Genomic DNA, 25638 nt, shown 5'->3' with positions numbered 1-25638 from the left:
AACAATACAGTTTAAGCATTTGCCTTTAAGAAGAAATCCATTTTATTCTTTGTTAAATCCATTCCACCCAAGCAATATTAGAAATTGCAGAATGTAGAAATGCTTCCCTCTGAGAGGAAATATTAGAGATATCCCAAAATAGCCCGACTGTCACTAAAATAACACTGAAATTTAATTTTACTTTTCAAAAGAGTTGTAAGTTATATACTTTGGTAGGTCTGAAACTTAGCTCAAACACAATGAGAAAAACAGATACTCTCTTTTTCATTACCCTGCCTGAGTAGCTTCCATGCAGTGAAGATAAAAACCAAAAGGGAGGGAAGGAATTATACTAATTATTCCACTTGATGGATCTTACAGACTTGTGGCTGGTATGAAGAGCCTATTTTATACTACAGTGCAATGCTGAAAGAATCTACTCAAGGAAGAAAAAAAAAGATGACCAGATGTTAGAAATCTACTGCTGCTATCAATCTCTTTTGTAAAACTACCTCTCGAATCAGCTACCGTTATCAAGAGATATGAATCTAAGAAATCTTCATAGGCAAAGTGCTGAAGGCACCAGCTCCCCCCTTTCATCGCTACCATCTTCGTGCCAGCATTTCAAATGACAGCAAAGTCCATGAGACATCAGTCCTGTCGGACTCAATTTGTGTCTGTGCAAGCGTATCAGGGCCAACTGCTACATAATGGCTTCAGTGCTATCACAAAGATGGAGATGTATGAACTGTACTTTCAGAGAAGAGGTGATTTTTTTTTTTTTTTTGCTTTTACTAGACTGAAGGGGTGACGCAATCTTTGTACCATGCAAATCTTCAAGTTGATATCTGCAAACAAGCACAGTGGAAATATAATGGCCACTGAGGTTCATGTCTGAGCCATAAAATATGCCTTGGGGGTAGGGAGTGGGGGTTTGTTGGTAATTTAAAAAAAAAAAGGTGAGGGCTCAGGGAAAGAGAAAGACAACGACTTGCACAAGACTATTTTGCTAAGTTATTTTCCAATGTGACACTGAAAAGTATTTTCCCCCCCACTTCCCAGTTGAAAAGTGAAATAAGGCTTTTAAATGCATTTTTTTTTCAGAATCTACAGGAAGTCTGTAAGAGGAAGGGAAACACACAAAATATGGCATGCAAGCTGGCTCAGAAGAGAAGATAAGGTGTTTTGCAGTTATTAAAGACACACCATCCCATTCATTCTAAACACATACCAGTAGTGCCAAACGTTCTGTCTCTGCCCCAGGTGACATTCATTATCGCTCCCACCATACAATCTGAAGCCCTTGCTGCTCCTTCTCTCTGCACCTTCAGTGTGTCACGGCCTTAACTAACCCGATAAACATACTAATGTGTTCTGCAGGTGAACCTTGAACTTCTATTTTTTCTCTTAAGTTGCTTATGCTTCTACAGCAGGGTTTTAGCATTTTAGGCTGTGAAAATACAAGTGTTTGGAGAAGGCAGGCAGAGTGGACTTTGTTGTTGGTTTTGTTTTTGTAGGTGGTTTCTTTAAAAAATATTGTTAGTGACGTCACGTGGATGACGGGTGGATAACTCTGGAGAGAAACAAGCTATGAGATAGGCAAGTGCTGTCAAGCTTCTCCACAGTGCTCTGCCTCAGCTCTGACCTACAACAACCCTTAGTCTCAGCCCTGGACCTCCTCATCGACAATTGTACCAAACTGTACTGAATAAAGTGGCAAGGACTTTTTTGGATGGTTGTTTCCATGTTGTGAAAACTAACATGGAAAAGCATTATAAGGACTAAACTGATATTACAAAACTCATGCCAGCTATGAATGAAGCCACCTCCAAACATCCATTAGTAAAAGACTAAGACAACGTGGTATTACTCTTACAACAAAAAAACTATAACTCTCCCAGCACCACCATGTTTCCCTGGGAACTGAACACTGAGGCAAGAGCCAACTTGCTTTGTGAGAAAGCAACATCTGGAACATGGTATAATAGATAGCAAATACAGAAACAACTGTGAGGTGAGAGAAGAAAGGCGATGAAACCTGCTCTTCAGCTACAGCAATATGTTCCCCCCACCTCCTCTGCTGTAGGGCTTATATGTAACCAAGTTGTAGGTGTTGTTCTAGCCAACCTTTGGCCCCTTGCAAAACAATTTTATTACAATTCCCAGCTGCAAGGTACTAGATTCACTGTGTGACCGTTTCCTCTCAACCTGTCCCAAACTTCTATGCTGGGTCTTGGGGCTTGTCTACACAGGAAAATTGACCAGAATAAGCTATTCCACAATAGCTATTCCAGACTAGCTCCCCCTGTGGATACTGTACTACAGAATTAAAAAAGGAATTTTATGCCAGAATAATTACTCCACTTTGGAAGCACACTAATTATTCCAGAATAAAGTGACTTGTATTCCAGAACCGAGTGTTCACATGGAAAGTTATTCCACAATAACTATTCCAGTCCATTTTCCTTAGTATGTGAGATGAACTGAGAAGAGTAGAGGGTGGAAACAAGTAGTGTGTCCAGAATGAGTGGGTATGTTTGCGGAGTGAGCTAAGAGAACAGAAGATGGAAGTTCCTTGACAAGCGATATCAATCAGCCAGAGTTGTGATGAAGGGGGAGGTATCCTGAATCCCCACAGGGTACTACCATAACAGAGTTCTCCTCAGTCAGCATGAAGCAGGCGATACTCCTAATCACATGGCACAGGAGCATGGAGCAATAAGCATTACAAGAGCATTTTGGTTATCAGGTGATGCTCAATTTTCTTAAGTATAGTAATACAGCTCTTAGAACAGATTCAACCAATTGAATTTCAACTTCTTCATCATAGTCTATTTGTGAGCACCAACAGTGTGCTACAAGCTTTCCAGTGATTCAAGAAGAGATAGTCCCTGCCCTGAGGCGATCACAGCGTGGAGAAAAACAAAAGTGTAGCTAGATGTTATGGGAAAAGGAGCAACAAAGACAGATTTTTTTTTAATACCACTGTATTAACTATTCACTGTATTCAGCACAGCAAAAGAGAGTTTTTTAAAAGGGACTTAAATGTAGGTAGAGCAGGAGTCTTGCAGATGAGCTATGGGAGGTCATATCATGCCTAGAGGCCTACATGCAAAAAGGCTTGGAGGTGATGGTGCAGAGGATTTTGTTTTTCTCATTCTAGTGTGTCCTAACTGGAATATACAATATCAATTCTCAAGTTTTGTAATATCAGTGAAAAACATATCTTCAGCACTGACTATAAAGTGAGGGTCCTATTCTTCAACTGAAGTCAATGACAATTCCCAAAGACTTCAATAGAAACAAGATAACAGAAGCCTAACAGAGGTATTGTTCAATCATATGCTGCAAAGGCAGTATTCCATGGAATACTCCCAACTATATTCATCTACAAACCAAATACACAACTGCTGAAACTGAAGGTTTGGTTGTCCACATTCCCATGTGACTTCTGAAAGAGAGCTTGAGATGCTGAACTCTCACACCAAAAGGCCCTCTTCCAGAATGACTTTTGGGAACAAATCCAGCATATGTACTGCACTTGAAAACTCCTTTTAGAAAAATCAAACATCTGAGGCAAAGGGGGAAATCCCAGTAAAGTTTCAGAAGAGGAAATACTCCTCTGAAATGAGGAGGACATAAATATTAAGTCTCCAGTAGTAACATGAATACTCTGGAAGTGGACACTGCCCTAGTGCAAACAGTTTCCAGATGAGAATTTCTGATAGCCCCTTCTCCTCCCAGCCACAGGAATTTAGGGAAGCCAGATATGTCAATTCCCATAAAAAAGCTGAGCCAATTTTTTCTGCTGTTGTTAACTGATCCCGGTCTACTCTAGTCTGTGGAGTTGCACCAATCAGGGGTGCTGGAACAGTTTTTATAGTGGGGGTGCTGAAGGCCATTGAACCAAACTGTAAATCCTGTATATGATGGAAACCACTTCAAACCCGGGGATGCGGCAGCATCCCCAGCACCCCTAGTTCCAGCACGTATGGAACCAATTTACAATAGCAGAAAATGTAGCCCTATATGCCTAGCATAGGACCAAGTTAGTAACCAGACCCCAGCCTCCTCAAAGTGCAGATGCATTCAAATCTGGGGGGCTGGATTGGCCTAAACGGGATATAGAGCTGAACTTTTCTAAACTTCAGGAGTGTTCTGATCTGGGGTTTGGTTTGATGGGAAAACAATTTGCATAATACTTGCTAAAAAAAACAACAACAAAACAGCTGACCATGTCCCGTATATGACAAAGCAGATAGGATTGAAGTGAGGAGAAAAGTGGTGATACTCTATTTTCATGCTTCATTCACCACACCCACAATTCTAGAATGTGCCCACTTTCTAGCCCCTGCAACTCAGCTCCTCAGCAAGTCAAGTAGTTTTCCATCTACTGTTCGATAAACAGATTTCATCCTCAAATCTTGGCTGAAAAGAAACATTAATAACTGTTGAGCCAGTCAGACAGGGTAGAAAAAACTCTTACCAGTTCAGTAGTCACAAACTACTCAGCCACCCTTAAACTAGAAACACCACCAGGAAAAACAAATAGAAAGACAATCAGGGCTGAAAATGATGGAGCATGTTAGGTGAGCAAGAAATTATTCTGACTTAACAAAAATAGGACTTGGAATTGTTTTTACAATGATAAATTTCAGACTCTTCCAAATGGAACATATGAAACTAATATACTTCTACAGAAACAACAGCAACTGCCTGCAGTCCTAGGTCTAACTTGTTCTTTTATCAAACAGGCAGATGTTAGAAAAGTAGTTTGGGATAGTATTTTGTTTTTTGTTCTTTTTTTAAAATATGCACACTATTTGTCTGGGTTTGGTACTATATGGCATACAGTGTGCATATTTATCTAGATACAATTCCAGCAAAGCATTTCCTTAAGCACTAAACTGAAATGGCTAATGCATCCCGTCAGTGCACCACAGCCTAGTGGGGGCATGACTTCCTGGCTTGGAAGCATAGTTAAGACCCACTGTATATGCTGCCTTCTTTTAAAGGTAGTGGAATAGACTGTTACAGAGCCTAGTCTTAGAAGGTTCTCTGAACAGTCCTGCTCTCCGCTAGCAAAACAGCTCAGAGATCCTCCATGTATCTAGCATGGCCCAACCCCAGTTCCCCCCAGTATGATTGTCTGTACAGATCCTATCACAATACAAATATGATCCTGTCGAGGGCCTTCGGGCTACACCGCAATATCAATATTAAATAGTGACAATAATGCAGGCAGGATTTTGCTTTCATTAACCTTTTTTAAAAAAAGGTAATAGTCAAAATTGATTTCAATTTGCCACAACATGTTTTGTCATTATTTAGAATTTTCCAATAAATGTCCCAGTTCTGAGCTTCCTCAAGTTAAATATGAAACAGTTAAAACAGAGAGTTTTTCCTTCAACTCTTTAATGCTAAAGAATAGAATTATTGTTCCAGACACTGTTTCATATTATTTCCCACATAGTAATTGGCATACATACAAACGGTTTAACAAGGCCGAAACAATAGTACAAAAAAACCTGAAGTCAAGGTAACTTCAAGATTGCTGCTGAAAATCACAGAAAACCATGGAAATCAGGAAAAGCACGAGTCCTTTTTTACTGAAATGTTAATTTGTCCACATTGCAAACTGTTTTAAGATTTACATTTATATGTTTAACAACTGCAGATTAAGCTACACATTTAAGAGTAAAGTATGTGTAGAAAGTGCTACATATGTGCAAACGTAGCCAAGTTAATGTTGCTGGGGGAACCTGAACACCCTAATATTTGCATATATTCACTTTTTGAGATATTACTTGTGCAACCTTACTTGTTCTTTACTATCTTTACTAGTTGCTTTTTAAAAAAAAAATAAAGGGTAAAGGAGGTGTGAACCTTTCCATGAACCTTCCCTTCTGCACCTTTAAGCGGGGTGGGGGTGGTATTTGGCTGGCTGGCCGAGTGAAGGGAACAATGCTTTATGGCTGGGGGGGGGAAGGAAAAATGCTGTGTTGTCGCTGACTCATCCCCTGGGAATACGGGGTTTAAAAGGGGCAGCTCTGCACCTGAAGCAGACTTAAAAAGAGGTGTACATTAAAGGAACAAACCGGGGGCAGTTGAGAACTCTTATGATTTGCATGGCCGGGAGCCAACCCCCCATTCTTATAGTCCATCTTAACCCTCCTACAAGGGGGGCGGGTGAATGGTAAGGTCCCGGCAATGGATTTGCTGAAGGGACCTGGATGGAAAAAAAGAGAGGGCCTGGTAAAAGCCTCCCGGGTAATTATGGACTAAACATGGGGTTGCCTGCACTGTACACTTTTATCTGCTGTCCCAGACATCTAATAATAAAGTTGCAGCCTGATTGAGCTCATGTCAAATGTCTCCTCTCCTTCTTTAGGCATAGCCAGACAATAACCCATATGCATTAGTGAGCACTTTAAAGAGAGAGCAGTTCAACAACACCTCCAAGTAGCTTCAGGACCTACTCTCTATTGAGACTAAGGGATCCAGGAATTGGCCTCAGGATTCTGTCCCAAAACAGAATGGAGAGTGTCTGGTAACCTGGTTCCCAGAGAGCTTGGGCATCCACAAGGCACCAAACTTCCTGGGCTCTTAAAGCCAGAGTGCATTCTGGGGGACTTAGTGAGAAAGCCCTGGAAAAAACAACTTAATGTGTGATCTAGTGGTCCCACACTCAAGGCTACATAATGGAGAGGGGAGAAGAAGAGGGCTGGAGAGCTGGTCGCATTGTGACAGAGTATCCATGTTAAGAGGAAGCAAGCTCAGCTGGTGGAAAAAAAACCTGCATGCCCTCCCTAAAGCAATCTCCTAGCACTGAGTCCAGGACAAGAGAGAAGAATCACTGACATTGGAGAAGAAGCAGGACGTGGCAGACACGTAGGTGCTATGTGCCTATTCCTTGGGGAGTTCTCTGCTCAGGATGCAAATGGTTGTGCAACTGTGGAGCATGGACAAATTATGCAGGGTAACCAGGGAACTGACCCCCATTATTGTGCAGAGCGGAAAATAAGTATGTAAAAAATGGAGAAGAGCTTAATGAGAGTTGATACTAAAGTGCCACATTTGTACTAAATTAGTGCAAAGCAGTTTGATACAAAGAAAAAAATATCTATTAGGCAGGATTTTCCATTAAATAAATTGCTATTTAGTGGAATTCCCTGTATGAAGAAGACTCTCTTGTAAATGAATATCTTAATCAACTTTTTTATATGTAATCCTAAAACAGACAAGAATATCTGTTCCTATTAGCCTAATCGTTCTATAGTATGATTCATGTTCTAAATTATCAGCTATCTATAGCATACATGCATTTGCAAGATGTCACATATCCTGACACTTAGAAAGCTCTGACATCTTAGTCACTTTTATAGACTATAAAAACATATTAACACAGAATTCTTTTTCCTATGGGAAACTGTACACTAGGACACTTTATTTTGGCCATCTTCATTTTTCCCTACTTTCCTTCCAAATAATGGAATTGATGAATAAGCATTGTTTACATGTACTTTTGTAATATTTACAATAAAAACAGCAATACTGGGTCATACCAATGGTCTATCCAGCCCAATATTCTATCTTCCAACAGGGGCCAATGCCAGATGCTTCAAACAGAATGAACAGAACAGGGCAATTATCAAGTGATCCATCCCCTGTCATGCAGTCCATGCATCTGACAGTCAGAGGCTTAGGGACCCCAGAGCATGGAGTTGCATCCCTGACTATCAGAGCTAATAGTAACAGATGGACCAATCTTCCATGATTTTATGGCTTTTGAGGATGGGGAGGGTGAAGTCTCTCTCATTGTGGTGGGAGAATGCACAGAATTAAAAAAAAAACTTTAAAAAATTCTTGCTGAGAATTTGTACATCTGTAACTTTTAGAATCTTTTTTTTTTAAAGCAATGCTAGAAGCCTCCAGCGATAATGGGGCAGATTCTCAGCTGCAATGACTCCAGTTGGTATTGATTTCAATGGAGTTAGGACAGTTTAAACCATTTAAGAAACTGTGCCAACGTATCTGTTAGCAGACCCAGGTTATTTCTAATGCTGACAGTTCAATGGGGCCAGGATTTCACCCTATATCTTTAGGAAGTGGGGATATGGATGTGTTTTTCTGGAAACTTGCATGCTGAAGGAAATAAATCTTTCTTAAACACATACTCTGTCAATGCCCCTCTACTTTGACCTGCAATAATCCTAGAATGGCTTGACTGTTATAACCCTTAAATCTTCCAACTTTGAGTTTATCCTAGGCAGAAACTATTAATTAAAGCATACATTGTTCCTTTGTAGAAATGCATATGATCAAACCTGGTGAAAACCAGCTAAAATAAATATTTTATTTAATCTATTGGAATTGTTTTCCAGCAAACTCAATTGAATAGGGATATGGTGAGATCTATGATAATGCTATAGAACCTGTGTTTCTTCCTAATTATATAGAAAGGAAGCAATAATTGATAATATAATAAAATAGATTTTTATCAAGCAAAAGTATGACCCACTATTCAGATCCCCTACCACTCCCCCCCAAAGTTTGGCTTTAAGAACAAAATGAAATGAGAGTTTTCCCGGCAAAGTGACTGATTCACTGGAAGACTTCTACACACAAAATTCTTTCAGTTCTTATGTTTAGTATTAATGTATATTCCTTTGAAGAGAATTGCCTTTTCATTTAAAGCCAATGAAAAACACAATGCAATACAAATATTTTTTTAACATCTTTCTTTTCTCCAGACAAGCGGTAGCTTAATACCAACATGCTGTCTTAGTTTTTGGTGGCTTATATATATTATTCCTGTGCTAAACAACCAGTCTAAATCAGGATTGTTTTTTGTCCATAGATAGGAATATTCTACCTTGTGGACCTAAAGGGAAAAAAAAAAACTATTGTATTCCCCTATTGAAAGATTTCAGAATCTGAGCCCTGGTCTACACTATGAGTTTAGGTCGAATTTAGCAGCGTTAGATCAATTTAACCCTGCACCCGTCCACACGACGAAGCCATTTTTGTCGACTTAAAGGGCTCTTAAAATCAATTTCTGTACTCCTCCCTGACGAGAGGATTAGCGCTGAAATCGACCCTGCTGGGTCAAATTTGGGGTAGTGTGGATGCAATTCAATGGTATTGGCCTCCGGGAGCTATCCCAGAGTGCTCCATTGTGACCACTCTGGACAGCACTCTCAACTCAGATGCACTGGCCAGGTAGACAGGAAAAGCCCCGCGAACTTTTGAATTTCATTTCCTGTTTGGCCAGCGTGGCGAGCTGATCAGCACAGGTGACCATGCAGAGCTCAACAGCACAGGTGACCATGGAGTCCCAGAATCGCAAAAGAGCTCCAGCATGGACCGAACGCTGTATGGGGAGACAAATCCGTGCTATCCAAACTCCGTTCCAAAAGATGAAATGCCGGAATATTTGAAAAAAATCTCCAAGGGCATGAAGGACAGAGCTTATAACAGGGACCCGCAGCAGTGCCACCTGAAGCCTACCAAAGAAGCAGAGAGGCAACCGGCTGCTCCAGGTCAGAGTCCCAGACATGCCGCTTCTATGATTAGCTGCATGCCATTCTAGGGGGTGCCCCTACAACTACTCCACCCCGTGCTTCCCTCCTCCCATAGCGGGCCACCTTGGCAGTTATCCCCCCATTTGTGTGACGAATTAATAAAGAATGCATGAATTTGAAACAACAATAACTTTATTGCCTCTGCAAGCGGAGATCAAAGGGGGGAGGGGAGGGCGGTTGGCTTACAGGGAAGTAGAGTGAACCAAGGGGGCGGGTTTTCATCAAGGAGAAACAAACAGAACTTTCACACCGTAGCCTGGCCAATCATGAAACTGGTTTTCAAAGCTTCTCTGATGCACAGCACGCCCTGCCGTGCTCTTCTAACCGCCCTGGTGTCTGGCTGCGCGTAATCAATGGCCAGGCGATTTGCCTCAACCTCCCACCCCACCATAAACGTCTCCCCCTTACTCTCACAGATATTGTGGAGCGCACAGCAAGCAGTAATAACGATGGGAATATTGGTTTCGCTGAGGTCTAACTGAGTCAGTAAACTGCACCAGCGAGCTTTTAAACATCCAAAGGCACATTCTACCACCATTATGCACTTGCTCAGCCTATAGTTGAACTGCTCCTTACTACTGTCCAGGCTTCATGAGCCATGGGAGCAAGGGGTAGGTGCGACCGCGCGGTGCTGCCGACTGGGAGAGCAGCCTGACGCAGAAGCCACCAGCTGGCATGATATTCCAGGCAGGACTGAATCTCCATTAGACAAAACTTAAAGAAGAGAATGACCTGGAGTTATTTCCATTTTTGTCCAGGCGCCCCCGACCGACCTCACCGAGGCTGGCCAGGAGCACCCACGGGACGACGATGACGGCTAGCAGTCGTATTCCACCATCTGCCATATGCAAGGCACGGCAAGGCAAGGGGATGCTGCTGTGTAGCACGGCAGTACCACATCTGCCAGCAGCACCCATGAGACATACGGTGACAGTGAGCTGAGCGGGCTCCATGCTTGCCATGGTATGTCGTTTGCACGGGTAACCCAGGAAAAAAGTCGAGAAACGATTTTTTGCCATTGCTTTCAAGGAGGGAGAGAGGGAGGGAGGGAGCGGGGCCTGACGACATGTACCCAGAACCACCCGTGACAATGTTTTTGCCCCATCAGGCATTGGGAGCTCAATCCAGAATTCCAATGGGCAACGGAGGATAGCTACCACAGTGCAATGCTCCGAAAGTCGACGCCAGCCTCGGTACTGTGCACGCACACCACCGACTTAATGCGCTTAGTGGTGCCACACACAATCGACTATCAAATCGATTTCTAAAAAATCAACTTCTATTAAATCGACCTAATTTCGTAGTGCAGACATACCCTGAGAGAGTGAAGAGATCTGTACTGTCTGTGCACTGTGGAGCACAGCTCCATAGGGGTTTTCTGTGCCCAAGAATGTAAGGAATTATTGGCGGCAGATGAGAGGGGAGCTAGTAAGTCATTGACTATGTGGCTCCACTAGCCAGTCCTGCTGCATTGGGTGACCCACTAATCAGAACAGTGGCTCCTGTAGAAATAGTGATGGAACTGCGCTGCTCTTATCCTTACAATCCTCCCTAATATACTTTCTCCCACCTCCCCCAGGAGCTCATTTACATGGGCTGTGCACGGAGTTTAGGAGCACTATAAAAGCATATTGGGTATCATGGATAATAAAGTAAACTAGAAGTTAACAACAGGCCAAACCTTTGGCTGCAACACAACAAGGCATCTTTAATCTGGTGTATCTGCAGTTTCTTGTTTTTATGGTTTCTTCTTTTTCTTTTAACCTTTTACAGCTTTGTTTCAATATTATCCAAAATACTTGTTGCCTAATCAGAATGAAGCATAACTCACTGAGACAGTGAATTCACAGAGTGTACACAGGACAGTAATCCAGTTGCAGCTAGATTAGGCTGACTGCACTTTATTATAACATTGCTGATGGCAATACAACCATATTAGAGGAAGAGATGGAGAACTGCAATGGTTATTTTTCAAAAGCAGTTGGCATTATAAGATGATTTGATAATAAAGTACAAAAACTTCCTGAAGCAATAAAAGCACTATGCATTTCCCATACTAAAATATGACATAACGGCACAAAAAAAATATTTGCCCATAGTTGCTCTTTTGGAAAAAAATATATTCTTGAGCACTATAAAAGGTCTTTGTAAAATATAGTAATTTTTATTACACTTAGAAAAAGAAACATACAGATTCTGAAAAAGGACTCAAAAGTCAACAAAAGCCTACGGACATTCTTATTGTGGGAGCTTCCTTAATAAGACTCTCACTCGCTATCCTTCTAGACACCAAAGGGAATCTCCTGAAGTGAACAGGCCGTTCTTGGAAGGAAATAAAATAGTCAGTAAAATGATCAACAGGGCCAGGCAGTGTAGCTCAATGTGTGTTCTTTTTTATAGTACACTTTAGAAACCTCCATCATATCTGTAAATAATAGCAATGAGTGGTTCAGATCTTCCATTTTAGATGCTTTGCAGAACCTCCACCTCAACTCCCTTCAGGGTGGAAAGTGAAAAGTAGAGAGAAAGGTTAGGCCTCCCACTGACCCCCTACTGTGTTTGCATTTGTGAAAGTAAGTAGCAGAGTACAACTGTAGAAAAAGATTGCTATGACAAAATCTATTACCTCTCCAGTAATTGATTGCAGTCCCCTGGCATTTGGAAGGTATGGGATAAATGAAGATGGAAATATAAATAAATTTTATTATCAGTGAAATAAGCCTATGACAAGAACACTCCAAATGGAAAAAAATAATGCTTGCCCTTGTTAGCCAAATAGCCCATCTTCACCTATTAAACAAACTGTTATAGTCAAACTTTAATGATCCAAATATAAGAATGTAGTAACTATCTGACCCTAATTACTCTAAGAGACACATTAATGAATAGACAAAAACAAACTAACCCCATTATTTTACAAAGCCCTGGCCAATTTTTTTTTGGTGATACCTTGATGCTTTCTACATATAACACCTAGACCTAGAAAAAATTCTAACAATATATCCTTTAAAATAGTTGAACTTTGGTTCTCTGTAAATTCTGGAGACTAACTAGTTTATAGCTCCCTGGTTGTTTCTATTTGGAGAGATGTGAAGGCTTGATAAAAGCTTACTTGTTGTAGTCAACATTCAAGAGAAGGGCTTCTGATTGTGTTTTAAAAAGGAATAAAAAAGTCAACAGAAAAAAAGCAGGAGGAGGGTAGATTGGTAGCTGATGCTGTGAAATCAAGGGATACATTTGTAAAGCTTAAAGTAAGGAATGGGCCAGAACTTGAAGATAGAAGGATCAAATGGGAATACAGGAAGAGATAAGATAAGGAAGTATGTCTATGAAGGGCCTTGAAGAATAGGATAGGAAAGGACGTTTGTGTAGATGTAAGAAAGGACACTGCAGCATTCTGTTGAGTTTGGATAAGTGAGTTGGAGGGGACACAGAAGAGGGAGCTAACAGTAATCAAGGTGTGAAGTGAAAAACTCAGGGACAAGCCATTCAGCAGAACTATTGCCAAGGTAAAGGCAGATATGAATGTTGATGATGTGTCTACAGTTATGGACCTGAAAGGTAAAAGGAAGGTGTGGTGGGGCAAGTGCCCCACCCCCCTGTGAGAGTGGGCTAAGACAGGCCAGAGAGGCTGTGCAAAGTGGCAGCCAATCAGGGACAGCTGTTAGAGAGCCAATCAGGGCTGGGCATGAGGCAGCCAATCAGGGCCGGGCTCAGCCCTATATAAAGGCTGCCCATGAGAGGAGCAGGGAGTCTCTCCCAGATCTTCAGAAAGGAAGGTCTGTCTCCTGAGCGAGAAGACCAGCACCTGGGACAGCACAGTGCTGGGCAGGCTCGGGGGAGCAGAAGGGAACTCCAGCCCGGTACCTGCCAGGCTGCAGGCCCTGATTGAAGGGCCCACATGGTGCAAAGGGGCCGAAGGGGAAGCTGCCCAGGGATAAGTGGAGCGAAGGAGGGCAGGGAGGCTGCTGCCAGAGGGTCCCTGGGCCGGGACCCAGAGTAGAGGGCAGGCCTGGGTCCCCCCCTTCCCCTTTGTATTACACCTGGCTGTTGGAAGTGGCCACAGAGGACTGCGCTAGACCCCTGAGGGAAGGGGTTAGACTTTGGGGTGTGGTTGACCACTGTGGCTGGGGCGAGGTGAAAGACTGCTGTTAACCCCACCCCCCGGAAGGGGGTGAGGATGGAGTAGGGGGCACTGCCGGAGGGCAGTGTCCTGAAGGGGACACCGCGAGCAGAAGGGAGCAACGCAGGTCAAAACACCAACGGAGAGCGAGAGACGGACGGGACACCACCAGGAGTGGGTGCCCCCAGCGGACTGAGCTAATTCCCAGGAGCGACCAGCGGGAGGCACTGTGGTAGTGAGTCCCAACCCCGTCACAGAAGGTCAGAGCTGAACAGGGAGATGAAGGTACTTCCCTTGCAAAGCAGTTATTCTTGTGTTGTTGCCATTATGACAGGCAAATAAGAAAGTTATAATAATGAAATAAAATGTAGATGTATTTAAGACAGATGTTGAAGAAGTCAAGGGTGGGGTCAGTGAAAGACCTAAAGGGAAAAGAGAATTGGATGTTAGCTGCATAAAAGTTGTAGAAATTATATTGCAATAGGATGTGCTCACATGGGAGATGGTGTGTATAGAAGTGGACTGAGAACAGAGAAGTTAAGTGTTCTCATAACAGATCATTTAGTGTCTAAGGTACAATTGCTACCAGACACCAGTAATGAATTATCAGAAGCCACGTCTCTAGCTTACCTATCTCCCCTGGTGCTATCATCTCTTCCATTTGGAAAGAAAGGCACAACACAGGTGAGCAAGGAGCCAGAGCATGAGTGTTGCTATCAGGAGGAAGATATTTTGTTAGTAGGTTGAAATGCTGCATTGCTGTCAAGTGGATATCACCTTCTACTGTCTCTATCCCTATCCTCCTGGCACAATGGAAACCAAAGTTTGCTGGAAAATGCTCTAATTATCTTAGAAATATTATTATTTTTAAGGATGAGTTTCTGAATATGCTTTGAAGGGACAAAGCTCCACTACTCAGGGCTTTGGTTCAGATGATTTTGCCCAAGCAACTTGGCTCAGAAGATCCTTTCCCTCATGCATCAGGGAGGAATGACCTTACTGGCAGTTCAGTGGCTCATCTCCCTGCACCTATGTTGCTGTGCTGCAGTAAAATACATGAGGGCCTGGATATTACCTATGTCCTTTTACTGACGTTGCTCCTCTTCACACAACATTTCAGTAAATACCCACGAGGTCTAGCTCCTCTAAGCTAAGTAGAGAATGAAGTTCAATTCTGTTTGAAACTGAAGTAAATGACACTGAATTTTGCCTTACCCTTTTCAATGTGCCTCTGCCTATTATTTTTTAATAACAGCTGCTGCTATCTCTAATGGTCATCAAGTTCACCTCACCTGCAACTGAAACCTCTTTTGGTCATTACTTAGTCCACAACCAGTAAAAAAGAAAGTTAGCTATTGAGATTTAGCAGTGTGCTCCCAAAAGATATGACGAAGAATAAAAACCTTGCAACACAGCACACTTAGGCTTGGCAAGCCTGTCAATTGACCAGTCAAACAATGTCAATTGGCAGGTCAACTGACCACCTATCATTTGACCATGGTCAAATGCTGTCAAATATTCCAGAAAGAATGCCCTAACGTAAGCAGCCGCCTACCTTTTTGACTGCATCATGGTGCCACCTTTTCACTTAAAGTCTTGATTGCTCAGTTGACTACATGCTAACTACCTGTTGAGGGAAAGGTGAACTAATTGAAAGCTGAGCATGTTGACTGGCTGAAATCTTCTAGAACAAACATTGTCTGTCTATCTTCATTTGCATACCAGGCCATTAATATATGCTGCTCAGCTGTAAGGTCTCCTGTGTAGCTGCTCTACGTCGGGAGAGAGCTCTCCCATTAGCATAATTAAACTGTCCCCAAGGAATGGCAGTAGGTATTCCTGCCAACATAGCACTGTCTGCACCAGCACTTCTGTCGGTGTAACTTATGTCGATCAGGAGAGTGTGTTTTCACGTCCTTGATCGGCAAAAGTTTTACCGACAAAAGTGCTAGTATCGATGTAGCTCAAGTGTCACTAAACCTTCTCTCCCAACACAGACAGAAAAGATGTGAATGGCTATTGGCTGACTTAGATACTTCACAATCTAGAGAGCATTCCAAAAGTAGTGAGGCGTTCATAACAATGACATAATAAATTATGCATGACTCTGAGAAAGAATCATTTGTGTAGACATTTTTACTAGACACGAACATGGAAAAACTGTTATAGCTAAGTGCGATTTCTGTGCTTCTGAGTATGTGATACATGTAGATAGAATGGAGAAACACTGTTGAACTCTTGTGATGTGTCCAGCTACTGTCAAAGATAGACTATTGAAGTCAAGCATCAAAAAAGGGAAACCTGGGTTACAACAAAATTTGTTTTCTTTTGTGCATTCTCATTTTACTCCATCTTTGGCAGCATCACCATGAAACATGGAGTCTTTTCATGAAGATATGAATGACATTTTTTCATCTTCTAATACAAATTGTGTTACTCCATCTGCTTCAGCACTGAAAACTCCTACTCCTGGAAAGTCTTCAGACATTCATCAAATTGGTATTAAGGGATAGAATGTCCTATAACCAGAAAAATGAACTTGACCGTAAGTTTCTATAGGTAATTATGCCAGCAATACACCATTTCATATAGCCGAAAAGCCCTACGTCCCAGAATTTTTTCATAAGAACCAAACAGAAAACAGCTTGCAGAAAGTCTTCTGAATGCTGAAGCAGACAAAGTGAAAAAGAGAGTTAGTTATGGGCAGAGAGTGAAACCCCGCTTTGGGGAGGCTAGCCCGCCGGCCCCGCCCCTTCTGCCCACTTCCCCCCCCCCCATAAAAGGAAAAGCCTTGAGGGTCTCCCCTGACCGGAGGAGCCCCAGCCCGCACACCCCAGCCACATCGGGCCGAGCCGCCACCCCCCCCCCAACTGACTGCCCTCCTTTCCGAGTGCCGGGGCGGCCCCAACACTGCCAGAGTTGGGCCAGCCCCAGGCCGGGCTGGTAGCCTCCCCAAGTGCCAGGCCAGCCCCAGCACTGGGCTGAGCCACTGGCCCTCCCGCCCCTGACGCCCCCCTGGCAGAGTCAGGTTGGGCCGAGCCACCAGCAGCTCCCTGAGCGCCAGCTCCACCTGCCCCCCCGCTGAGCCACCGGCCCCAGCAGCGCCCGGCCGAGCCTTCTCAGTCCACCGGCTCTCCACATCACTCCTCACTCCCCTGTCCCAGGGAGGAGGGATGCGGCGAGCAGCGGGGACCTTTGGGGGTGGGGAGGTGGAGTGGAGGAGGCGGTGGAGGTCTCAGGGAAGTCACTGTGGCCCTGTTGTCCAGCGGTGGGTCGGCAGCAGGGCCAGGGTAGGCAAAGCCTTCCCTGGGCTATTATACCCGCCGCCCATGGAATTGGTGTTGCACAAACTCCTCAAGTGTCTCTACTGTCTGATGGATGGAGCAGTATTTGCAGTGAAGGTGTCATCAACTTCATGGTTACAACTCTACAACCAGTGTTTTACTCATTCCAATGCATAACTGAGCATCACCACACAACCCAATATATTGTTCACCAGTTAAAAAATATAATAAATGAATTGGGTCCATGGAAGGTTATTTTGGTTGTGACTGAAAACATAGCTAATATGAAAGTTACTTAGGCTTTGTTGATAACTGAGTATCCACATCTTCCATGTTATGGATGCATTGCCCATATGAAGCAGCTTTTCACTGATGATATACAAGAACTGACAACTTTCTCATAATGTGTGAAAATGGACCGTAAAAGTTGATTTTCAATAAGTCTTGGAGCATTTGGGATGTTCCAGATGACTAGAAGAAAGCTAATGTGTCACTTTTTTAAAAGGGTAAACAAGATGAACCAGGTAATTATAGGCCTGTCAGCCTGAATTTGATCCTGGGCAAGGTAATGGAGCAGTTGATACAGGACGCAATTAATAAACTAGTAAAGGAGGGTAATTAATGCATATCAACATGGGTTTATGGAAAATAGATTCTGTTAAACTAACTCAATATATTTTTTGATGAGATTACAAGTTTGGTTGATGAAGGTGATAGTATTGGTGTAATAAACAAGACTCGTAGATTTCTGTTAGGTGTTTTCCTTGATACTGCACAACGTTTTGGTTAAAACATTAGAATGATATAAAATCAACATGGCACACATTATATGGATTAAAAACAGGCAAACTAATAGATCTCAAAATGTAACTGTAAATGGAGAACCATAATTGAGCAGATATGTTTCCAGTGGGGTTCTGCAGGGATTAGTTCTTGGCCCTATGCTATTTAAAGTTTTTGTCAAGGACCAAGAAGAAAACATAAAATCGTCACGGATAAAGTTTGCAGATGACACAAAAGTTGGGGGAGTGGTGAATAATGAAGTGGACAGGTCACTGAGCAGAACAATCTGGAACACAGTATAAACTGGGTGCAAGCAAACAATATGCATGTTAATGGGGCTAAATATAAATATATACATCTAGGAACAAAGAATGCAGACCATACTTAGAGCCCTCCATCCTATATCATGGGAGGCAGTGACTCTAAAAAAGATTTGTGGTCTTGGTGGGTGAACAGCTGAGCATGAGCTCCCAAGAGTGACATTGTGGTCAAAAGAGCTAATGCAATCCTAGGACATATAAACGGGCAGCTTGAGTAGGAATAGAGAGGTTATTTACCTCTATATTTGGCAGTGGTGGGACCACTGCTGGAATACTATTGTCCACAATTCAAGAATAGCCATGGAAATGATAAAAGGATTAGAAAACATGCCTTATAGGGATTGAGCTAATTGACTTTATCTATTTATCTTAAAGAGAAGGTTAAGCAGTGATATGATTACAGTCTATAAGTACCTACATGGGGAAAAAATATTTAATTTAATCTTCAGTGAAAGGTATAATATGATCCAATAGCTGGAAGTTGAAGCTAGAGAAATTCACACAGAAAATCAGGCATAATTTTTGAATGGTGAGAGTAATTAACCATTGGAACCAAGAGTCATTGTGGATTCTTTATCACTTCCAATTTTAAAACCAATATTGGATTTTTTTTTAAATATGCTCTAGGAATTATTTTGGGGGAATTCTATGGCCTGTGTTCTACAGGAGGTCAGACTGGATGATCACAGTGGTCCCTTCTGGCCTGGGAACCTATGAAAAGTGAAAAGCATTGTCAAGTTTTTCAAAAACAAATAAGTACCACAGCCATTTTTCAGCATCATTTAGTACACCACTTAGTTTCATCCACACTGACTAAGCCATGCTGCACTTGATGGGCATCTTCTATTAAATGTCTCTAAGATCTTGAAATATGCAAGAAAGCTCATCAATTAGCTGCAGATGAAGAAAGGGTGGCTGCGTGTTGCTCCTGAGTTATCCACACTGACATTCTTGATGATGACGTCTTTTGGATGAGAAACTCAAAATTTATATCAATGCTTGAACCCATTGTTCAGCCCATTCAGAATATGAAAAATGATAGTTCTACATTGTCAGATGCCAAGAACAAGTTCCAAATGTTAAGAAATATATTTCTGAGAGTCCACTTACAAAGCTGAAGAGAAAAAGACAATACACAGGACAATATCACAGAAAAATCAAGCAATCACTTCCAAACATAATGATGTCTACCTTCTTGATCCACACTTCCAGGGCTAAGACCTTTGTGATGATGAATTTAATTCAGTTTATGACCTCATAGTGGCTGTTGTGTATTTTAAAGGATATACAAATGAACAAACAATTCTGATGGAGGTAGCAAATTATAAAGCAAGAAGTAGCCCATTCAGTTGTAAAACAACGTGGAGTGCAATCCCGTGGAGTCGTTGAATCAAAACAGCTTATTCCTTCATCATGGTAGAAAGGGTTGTGTCCTCCTTGCACTCTAGCAGTGGCAGAAATTCTTTCAATGTTTCCATGTATTATTGCATGTGCAGAACAAAATGGGTTTGTTTGAGGAATCATCTATTCAAAAACCAGAAACAGGCTGGTGAGCGCGTATCGCAACTGAAGATTAGAGAAGAAAATGGCTGAAGAAGAGGTGACTCAATATCCATCAGATGAACAGGAAGGGAATACTGATGAAATTGATGATGATGCCTACAAAGATATAGATGAAGTAGCTGAAGTTGATAAAGAAAAAGATAATGACAAGCAGGATGCTTGAGGAACTGGCCTGCCTACTTAGCATAAGTGTATTTTAAAAAGGCTTTTTTCTTTTATAGTTACTATGTGTTTCTTTTATGTGTATTTTCTTTTCTTTTGTAACTGTTCAGCATTGAATAATGTTCACATTTAAATGCTAATGGTAAAAAAGTAATAAGTATTATTATTTCATTTTTAACAACTTCATTTCATTGTACTTTGCATTCTTCTGAGTTAAAATAATTTGTTTTTTTTGTAATTAGGCACAAGTATCTCTCAGGTGAAGCCTACTGGAGACCAGCAAAGAGAGAGAGCTGCAGAGAGAGACCAGCAAAGAGAGAGAGCTGCAGAACAGGATCTCTCTCTCACACACACACACACACACACACCCCTCTCAAGAAGACAGACTTGAAGAGATTAAAGTTATTTTCTTACCAAAGGAAGAGGAGACAAATTAATTGCATTTGAAACACATGCTTCATAAAAGCAAGATTTCCAGGATTTCTGCTTTTTCAATTTATGTGTAGCTGGAGGTCTTTAAAGTGTACTGCTATGACATTCAAACCAAAAGAAAAAAGCCTAGATCTCATCTGAACATTTTTCTACTGAACCGTAACTAGTGAAATATTTAGAGTGTTAACATATATGACTATCTAACAAATGTAGATTTTCCTCTTATAATTCATATCAGTTAGTAAACTATAGAACTAATATTGTGTGCACTGATCAGAAAACATCTATATCCCTAAGGACAGCAAGAAGTAAATCTGAACCCCTTTGTGTTCTCAATTAAGTAGTTCAGAAGACTCAGCTTTCTTTTGTTTTTCCAGTTTAGGACCCAAATTAAATAAAAAATCCGCACATCTTCCCCCAAAAGGGAGGGATGTCCAAGGGCTTATAGAATTCCCCAAATGGAAAGTGTGCAATACTATGGGGTGAAATCATTACCAACCCAGTGAAGTCGATGACAAAGGTCCTATTGACCTTAATGGTGCCAGGATTTTACCTTAGTTATCTGAACAGCCCAGGTTGGGTTCAGGCAATTATTTCCCCCTCATTTTCTAAAGCATGTACAGAAAAAAGTTGCCCAACACATGATAATATTGCAATGCCATATTTGGAATATGATCATAAATATTTCTGTAAGGGAAATGGCATAACATGAATTTCTCTCAATTTCTAACCATGTTCAAGAGGGGAAAATATGGTTATTTTATACATATTTATGGAAATTTTATTCTTTCAATTAAATTGTTTTTTAAAAAAAAGATAAAAAAGAGAGATACAGAAAGATCCTTTGGGGATTTTAATATAGCTTTGTATCATAATTTAAATGTGAACATTTACTAAGTCCCACAACCATATCACTAGAGCTGGGTAGGATCTGGTTTTACTACCCCATGAAAATTGTGAAGATTTTGAAAATTGTTCCCATCCCGCATCAGGACGAAACGGAGATCTTTCAAAGTTGTTTTTACAAAAAGTGAAAGACATACACTCACTCATTCACTCTAGAATAGACAATGGTCTGGTGATTAGGGCACGCAGTGTGGGAGAGAGCGAGCAATTTCAAGTGCCTGCTCTGCAGATTCACAGCTTGAACATAAACCAAAGTCTCCCATATCTGAGGAAAAGTGTCCTAACTGGTTATGCTCTCAGTGTCTCGGGAGAGGTTCCGCTTTGTATAATTAAATATCCACTGGGCTAGTAAGAGATTCACTCTGTAGCTCAAGTGCTAAGGCACTCATCTGGGATATGGGAGACCCACATTCAAGCCTCTAGTCTGAATCAAGTAGAGCAGGGACTTGAAACTGGATCCTCTGCTTTCCAGCTGAGTACCCTAACTGCTAGACAACTGGCTACTCTGGGTCCTCTTTTTCTCTCATTTTGACCAGAAAATCCAGCCTGACCTTGAGAAACCATTTTCCGAATAAAGCTCTGTCAAAACTCATATGTTCCCACAAAAAGCATTGGTTTTGACAAACTGGAACTTTCTGACAAAAAGAAATTTTATCAAAAAATTCTCAACCAGCTCTATATGCCACCAATCCTACTTACTACCCCAAAGAGTCCCAGTTGGTAAAATTTTCAAAACCACCTAAGTGACTCAGCAGCCTAAGGCCTAGTTTACACGTAAAACTTAGGTCCAAATAGCTAGAGCACTCAAAGGTATGAACAATCCACACCTCTGAGTGCTGTAACTATGTATACCTAACCCTGAGTGAAAATGCAGCTAGGTCAACAGAAGAATGCTTCTGTCAAACTAGCTACCATCCCTCAGGGAGGTGGAGTTGCTACAGCAATGGAAAAAACCCTACTGTAGTCAGCATCTACACTACAGGGGTTCAGCAGTCATAGCTATGCCGCTGTAGTGCCCATAGTGTAGACATGGCCACAATTGCATTTTCAAAGGTGACTTAGGTACTTAGAAGCTTACGTCCCATTGACTTTAAATGAGACGTATATGCCTAAGTCCCATTTCCAAAAGTTACACACGCTACTAAATCACTTAGGCACGCTTGAAAATTGTACTCATTACCTTCTATTAAGCACTATGTATACTCTGGCACTTTGGGTATTCTTACTCTAGTAAGCACTATGCATGAGATTTTCAAAAGCACTTAAGTGGAACTTGCAATGGGACTTGTGCCCTAAGTCAGTTTGGTGCATTTGAAGATTCCATCCTACACTTAAATAAGAAATGCCCCATAAGTAGTAGACACTAATGCAGAACAATGAAAAACTAAGTGCTAATTAAATAAAAATCTGAAGGTGTTTCATTACTCTGCACTACCTCTATATTATCTGCATTTATTATATAAAATACCTTTGATTTACTACTTGCCAGAAAAAATATTTAATGTGAAAAACAGTTATCCATGCATTAAGCGTATCTGTTTTACATGTATAAATACTGAAATTGTTTAGTATGTTTCTCTCTAAGGATGTCTATAACTAATATTATCAAGTAGTAACACACACGCGTGCACACACACACACACACACACACTAAGACTGTTGAAAAAAGGAGCTTAAGAAATTCTTCATAGAAATAAATTGCCAAACAAATGCACTCCAAGTACCGATTATTTGAAGCTTCAGATACTCCCTCTTATAAAAGACAGACAGAAAGCAACAGTAGGAATGCTAACTAAAAAGTGTGTAAAAATGTAACTGGCATCATTTGAGTGGTAACATAACTGGATATTACTAAACATCTCTGTATATTACATAGAAAAAGAGGTTCAGGGAATATTAAGGCTGCATGGTTAAGAACACAGAAGTCAGGAAATGACAAAATTTCACACACAACTCCATCATATTAAGAGAGTACATTGACCACGATAGCTGATAAGAAAATGGTAGATAGTGGGGGCGGGAGGAGGAGAGGTCTTTGTTTAGTGTGGACTGTATATGAAGAATAAAATGCAACATGTCATTTCTAGAGAATAGTGGGAAGTTGAGATGGAGATCTAGTAACTGGTCTGTACAACAGAGACGAGAGGTGGGTTTCTCTGGCTTATGTAGGTGAACATCAGGATCATGTAGACCATATGTGGATGGATGGTTCATGACAGTTTATGGCTTACACTGAAAATGTATATTAGATAGGACGGGGAAGTTGTAAGAGGGTTATGGTGTATAGTTTGCGGTTGGGCAGAGTTAAGGTTCTTTCTAAAACCTTTATCTATGCATTTCCTCACATTCAAATTATTTTAATAATATTGCATACATTAATAGATTTATTTACAATCTTAACCGTCAAAATATTTTATATGGAAATTTCCTGAGCACTTCAGTACTGTATTACAGACAATAGAACGTAATTTGGACAGTTGTTATTGTTTGTTTCTTTACAGAAGCAAAAATGATTTCATGTTTATTTAGCAGTAAGGTAGATATTTCTATTCTGATACTAAAAAAAAAAAAAATCCCATCAAAGTGATTTTTTAGATGACCCATGGAAACTGATATTTTAAGAATGAGAACTTTTGTAAAACTTAGTCTCCAGAGACAGTAATCATCAGTAGGCTACTCTTACTGAGATACTGTAACGTGTTATAGAATCAGAAATGTGGGACTGGAAGGGACCTTGAGAGGTCATCCAGTCCAGTCCCCTGCACTCATGACAGGTGTTTGTCTAATCTGCTCATAAAAACCTCCAATGATGGAGATTACACAACCTTCCTAGGCAATTTATTACAGTGCTTAACTACCCTGACAGTTAGGAAGTTTTTCCTAATGTCCAACTTAAACTACCCTTGCTGCAATATAAGCCCATTGCTTCTTGTCCTATCCTCAGAGATTAAGGAGAACATTTTTTCTCCCTCTTCCTTGTAACAATATTTTACGTACTTGAAAACTCTTATCATGTCCCCTCTCAGTCTTCTCTTCTCTAGATTACAAATCCAATTTTTTCAATCTTCCCTGATAGGTCATGTTTTCTAGACCTTTAATCATTTTTGTTGCTCTTCTCTGGACTTTCCCCAGTGTGTCCACATCTTTCCTGAAAAGAGGAGACTAAGGGGGGATATGATAGAGGTATATAAAATCATGAGTGATGTAGAGAAAGTAAATAAGGAAAAGTTATTTACTTGTTCCCATAATACAAGAACTAGGGGCCACCAAATGAAATTAATGGGCAGCAGGTTTAAAACAAATAAAAGGAAGTAGTTCTTCAAACAGCGCACAGTCAACTTGTGGAACTCCTTCCCTGAGGAGGTTGTGAAGGCTAGGACTATAACAGCATTTAAAAGAGAACTGGATAAATTCATGGAGGTTAAGTCCATTAATGGATATTAGCCAGGATGGGTAAGGAAGGGTGTCCCTAGCCTCTGTTTGTCAGAGGGTGGAGATGGATGGCAGGAGAGAGATCACTTGATCATTGCCTGTTGGGTTCACTCCCTCTGGGGCACCTGGCATTGGCCACTGTCGGTAGACAGGATACTGGGCTAGATGAACCTTTGGTCTGACCCAGTACGGTCATTCTTATGTTCTTCTGTTCTTATGAAATGTGGTGCCCAGAACTGCCAAGCCTCTTTGCTTAGGGGAGAAGGTTGAAGAACTATTTAGTTTTTAAAACCATCAACAAATATAATGTATTTTTCTTGATGATAAAATAGCTGTATTTCAGGAAATCTTTAGCCTTTAAGATGAGCCTGAGGAGTTCTGTATGGAGTGTTACAGTGTACCTTATGGAGGTTTCATCTTTCAAAGTAGAAATGCTTGAGCAAACTGGTGATAATCCAAGGAAGTTACTGCTGCATATGTTATTATAATGGCTATGTCTCTTGATGTGTGTGCTGTCTTTGGAGTATTGTTCTGAATTGATTACCATCTTTATAATGAAATGCTCAATTACAGCTTTAAAATAGGTAATTATAAACAGTGTGTATATTTTCCAGTTGGGGATTTTGTTTTGATTTTTTCTTTAATTATTAGTGCATGAAAGGCAACTGAAGAAGTTCTGACTGCATTATTACCCCTTTAAAAGGAAAACTATTTTTTGTTCATACTGTGCATAAACTATATTGAATTTCCACTTATGATTTGAGGCAGGAGTTTTATATTCAACTGTCAGGTGTGCAACCAACTGGAAACAATTTTTCAGTATTCTGAAAAACCTCATTTAATGTACAGTTGTAAATTACATAGGGATCTTGTCGATAGCCACTGCACCAATTCTCATTGGGTACAACAGGAAGAAACAAAGGGCTGGTTAACAGCAACAACCATTTTTGAAGATTTTCTAGATGGCCATATTAGAGGCATATGTAAAAGCTTTATAAAAGACTGAAAACACTGAGATTTTTGGCATGTCAGAATTTCCAGGCTAACGTTTAAAACTCTCTTATGTAGTT

This window comes from Terrapene carolina, unplaced genomic scaffold, assembly GCF_002925995.2.
Source record: "Terrapene carolina triunguis isolate 2854851 unplaced genomic scaffold, T_m_triunguis-2.0 Scaffold35022, whole genome shotgun sequence".
Classification (NCBI taxonomy): Eukaryota; Metazoa; Chordata; order Testudines; family Emydidae; genus Terrapene; species Terrapene triunguis.
This window is presented reverse-complemented; position numbering follows the sequence as displayed.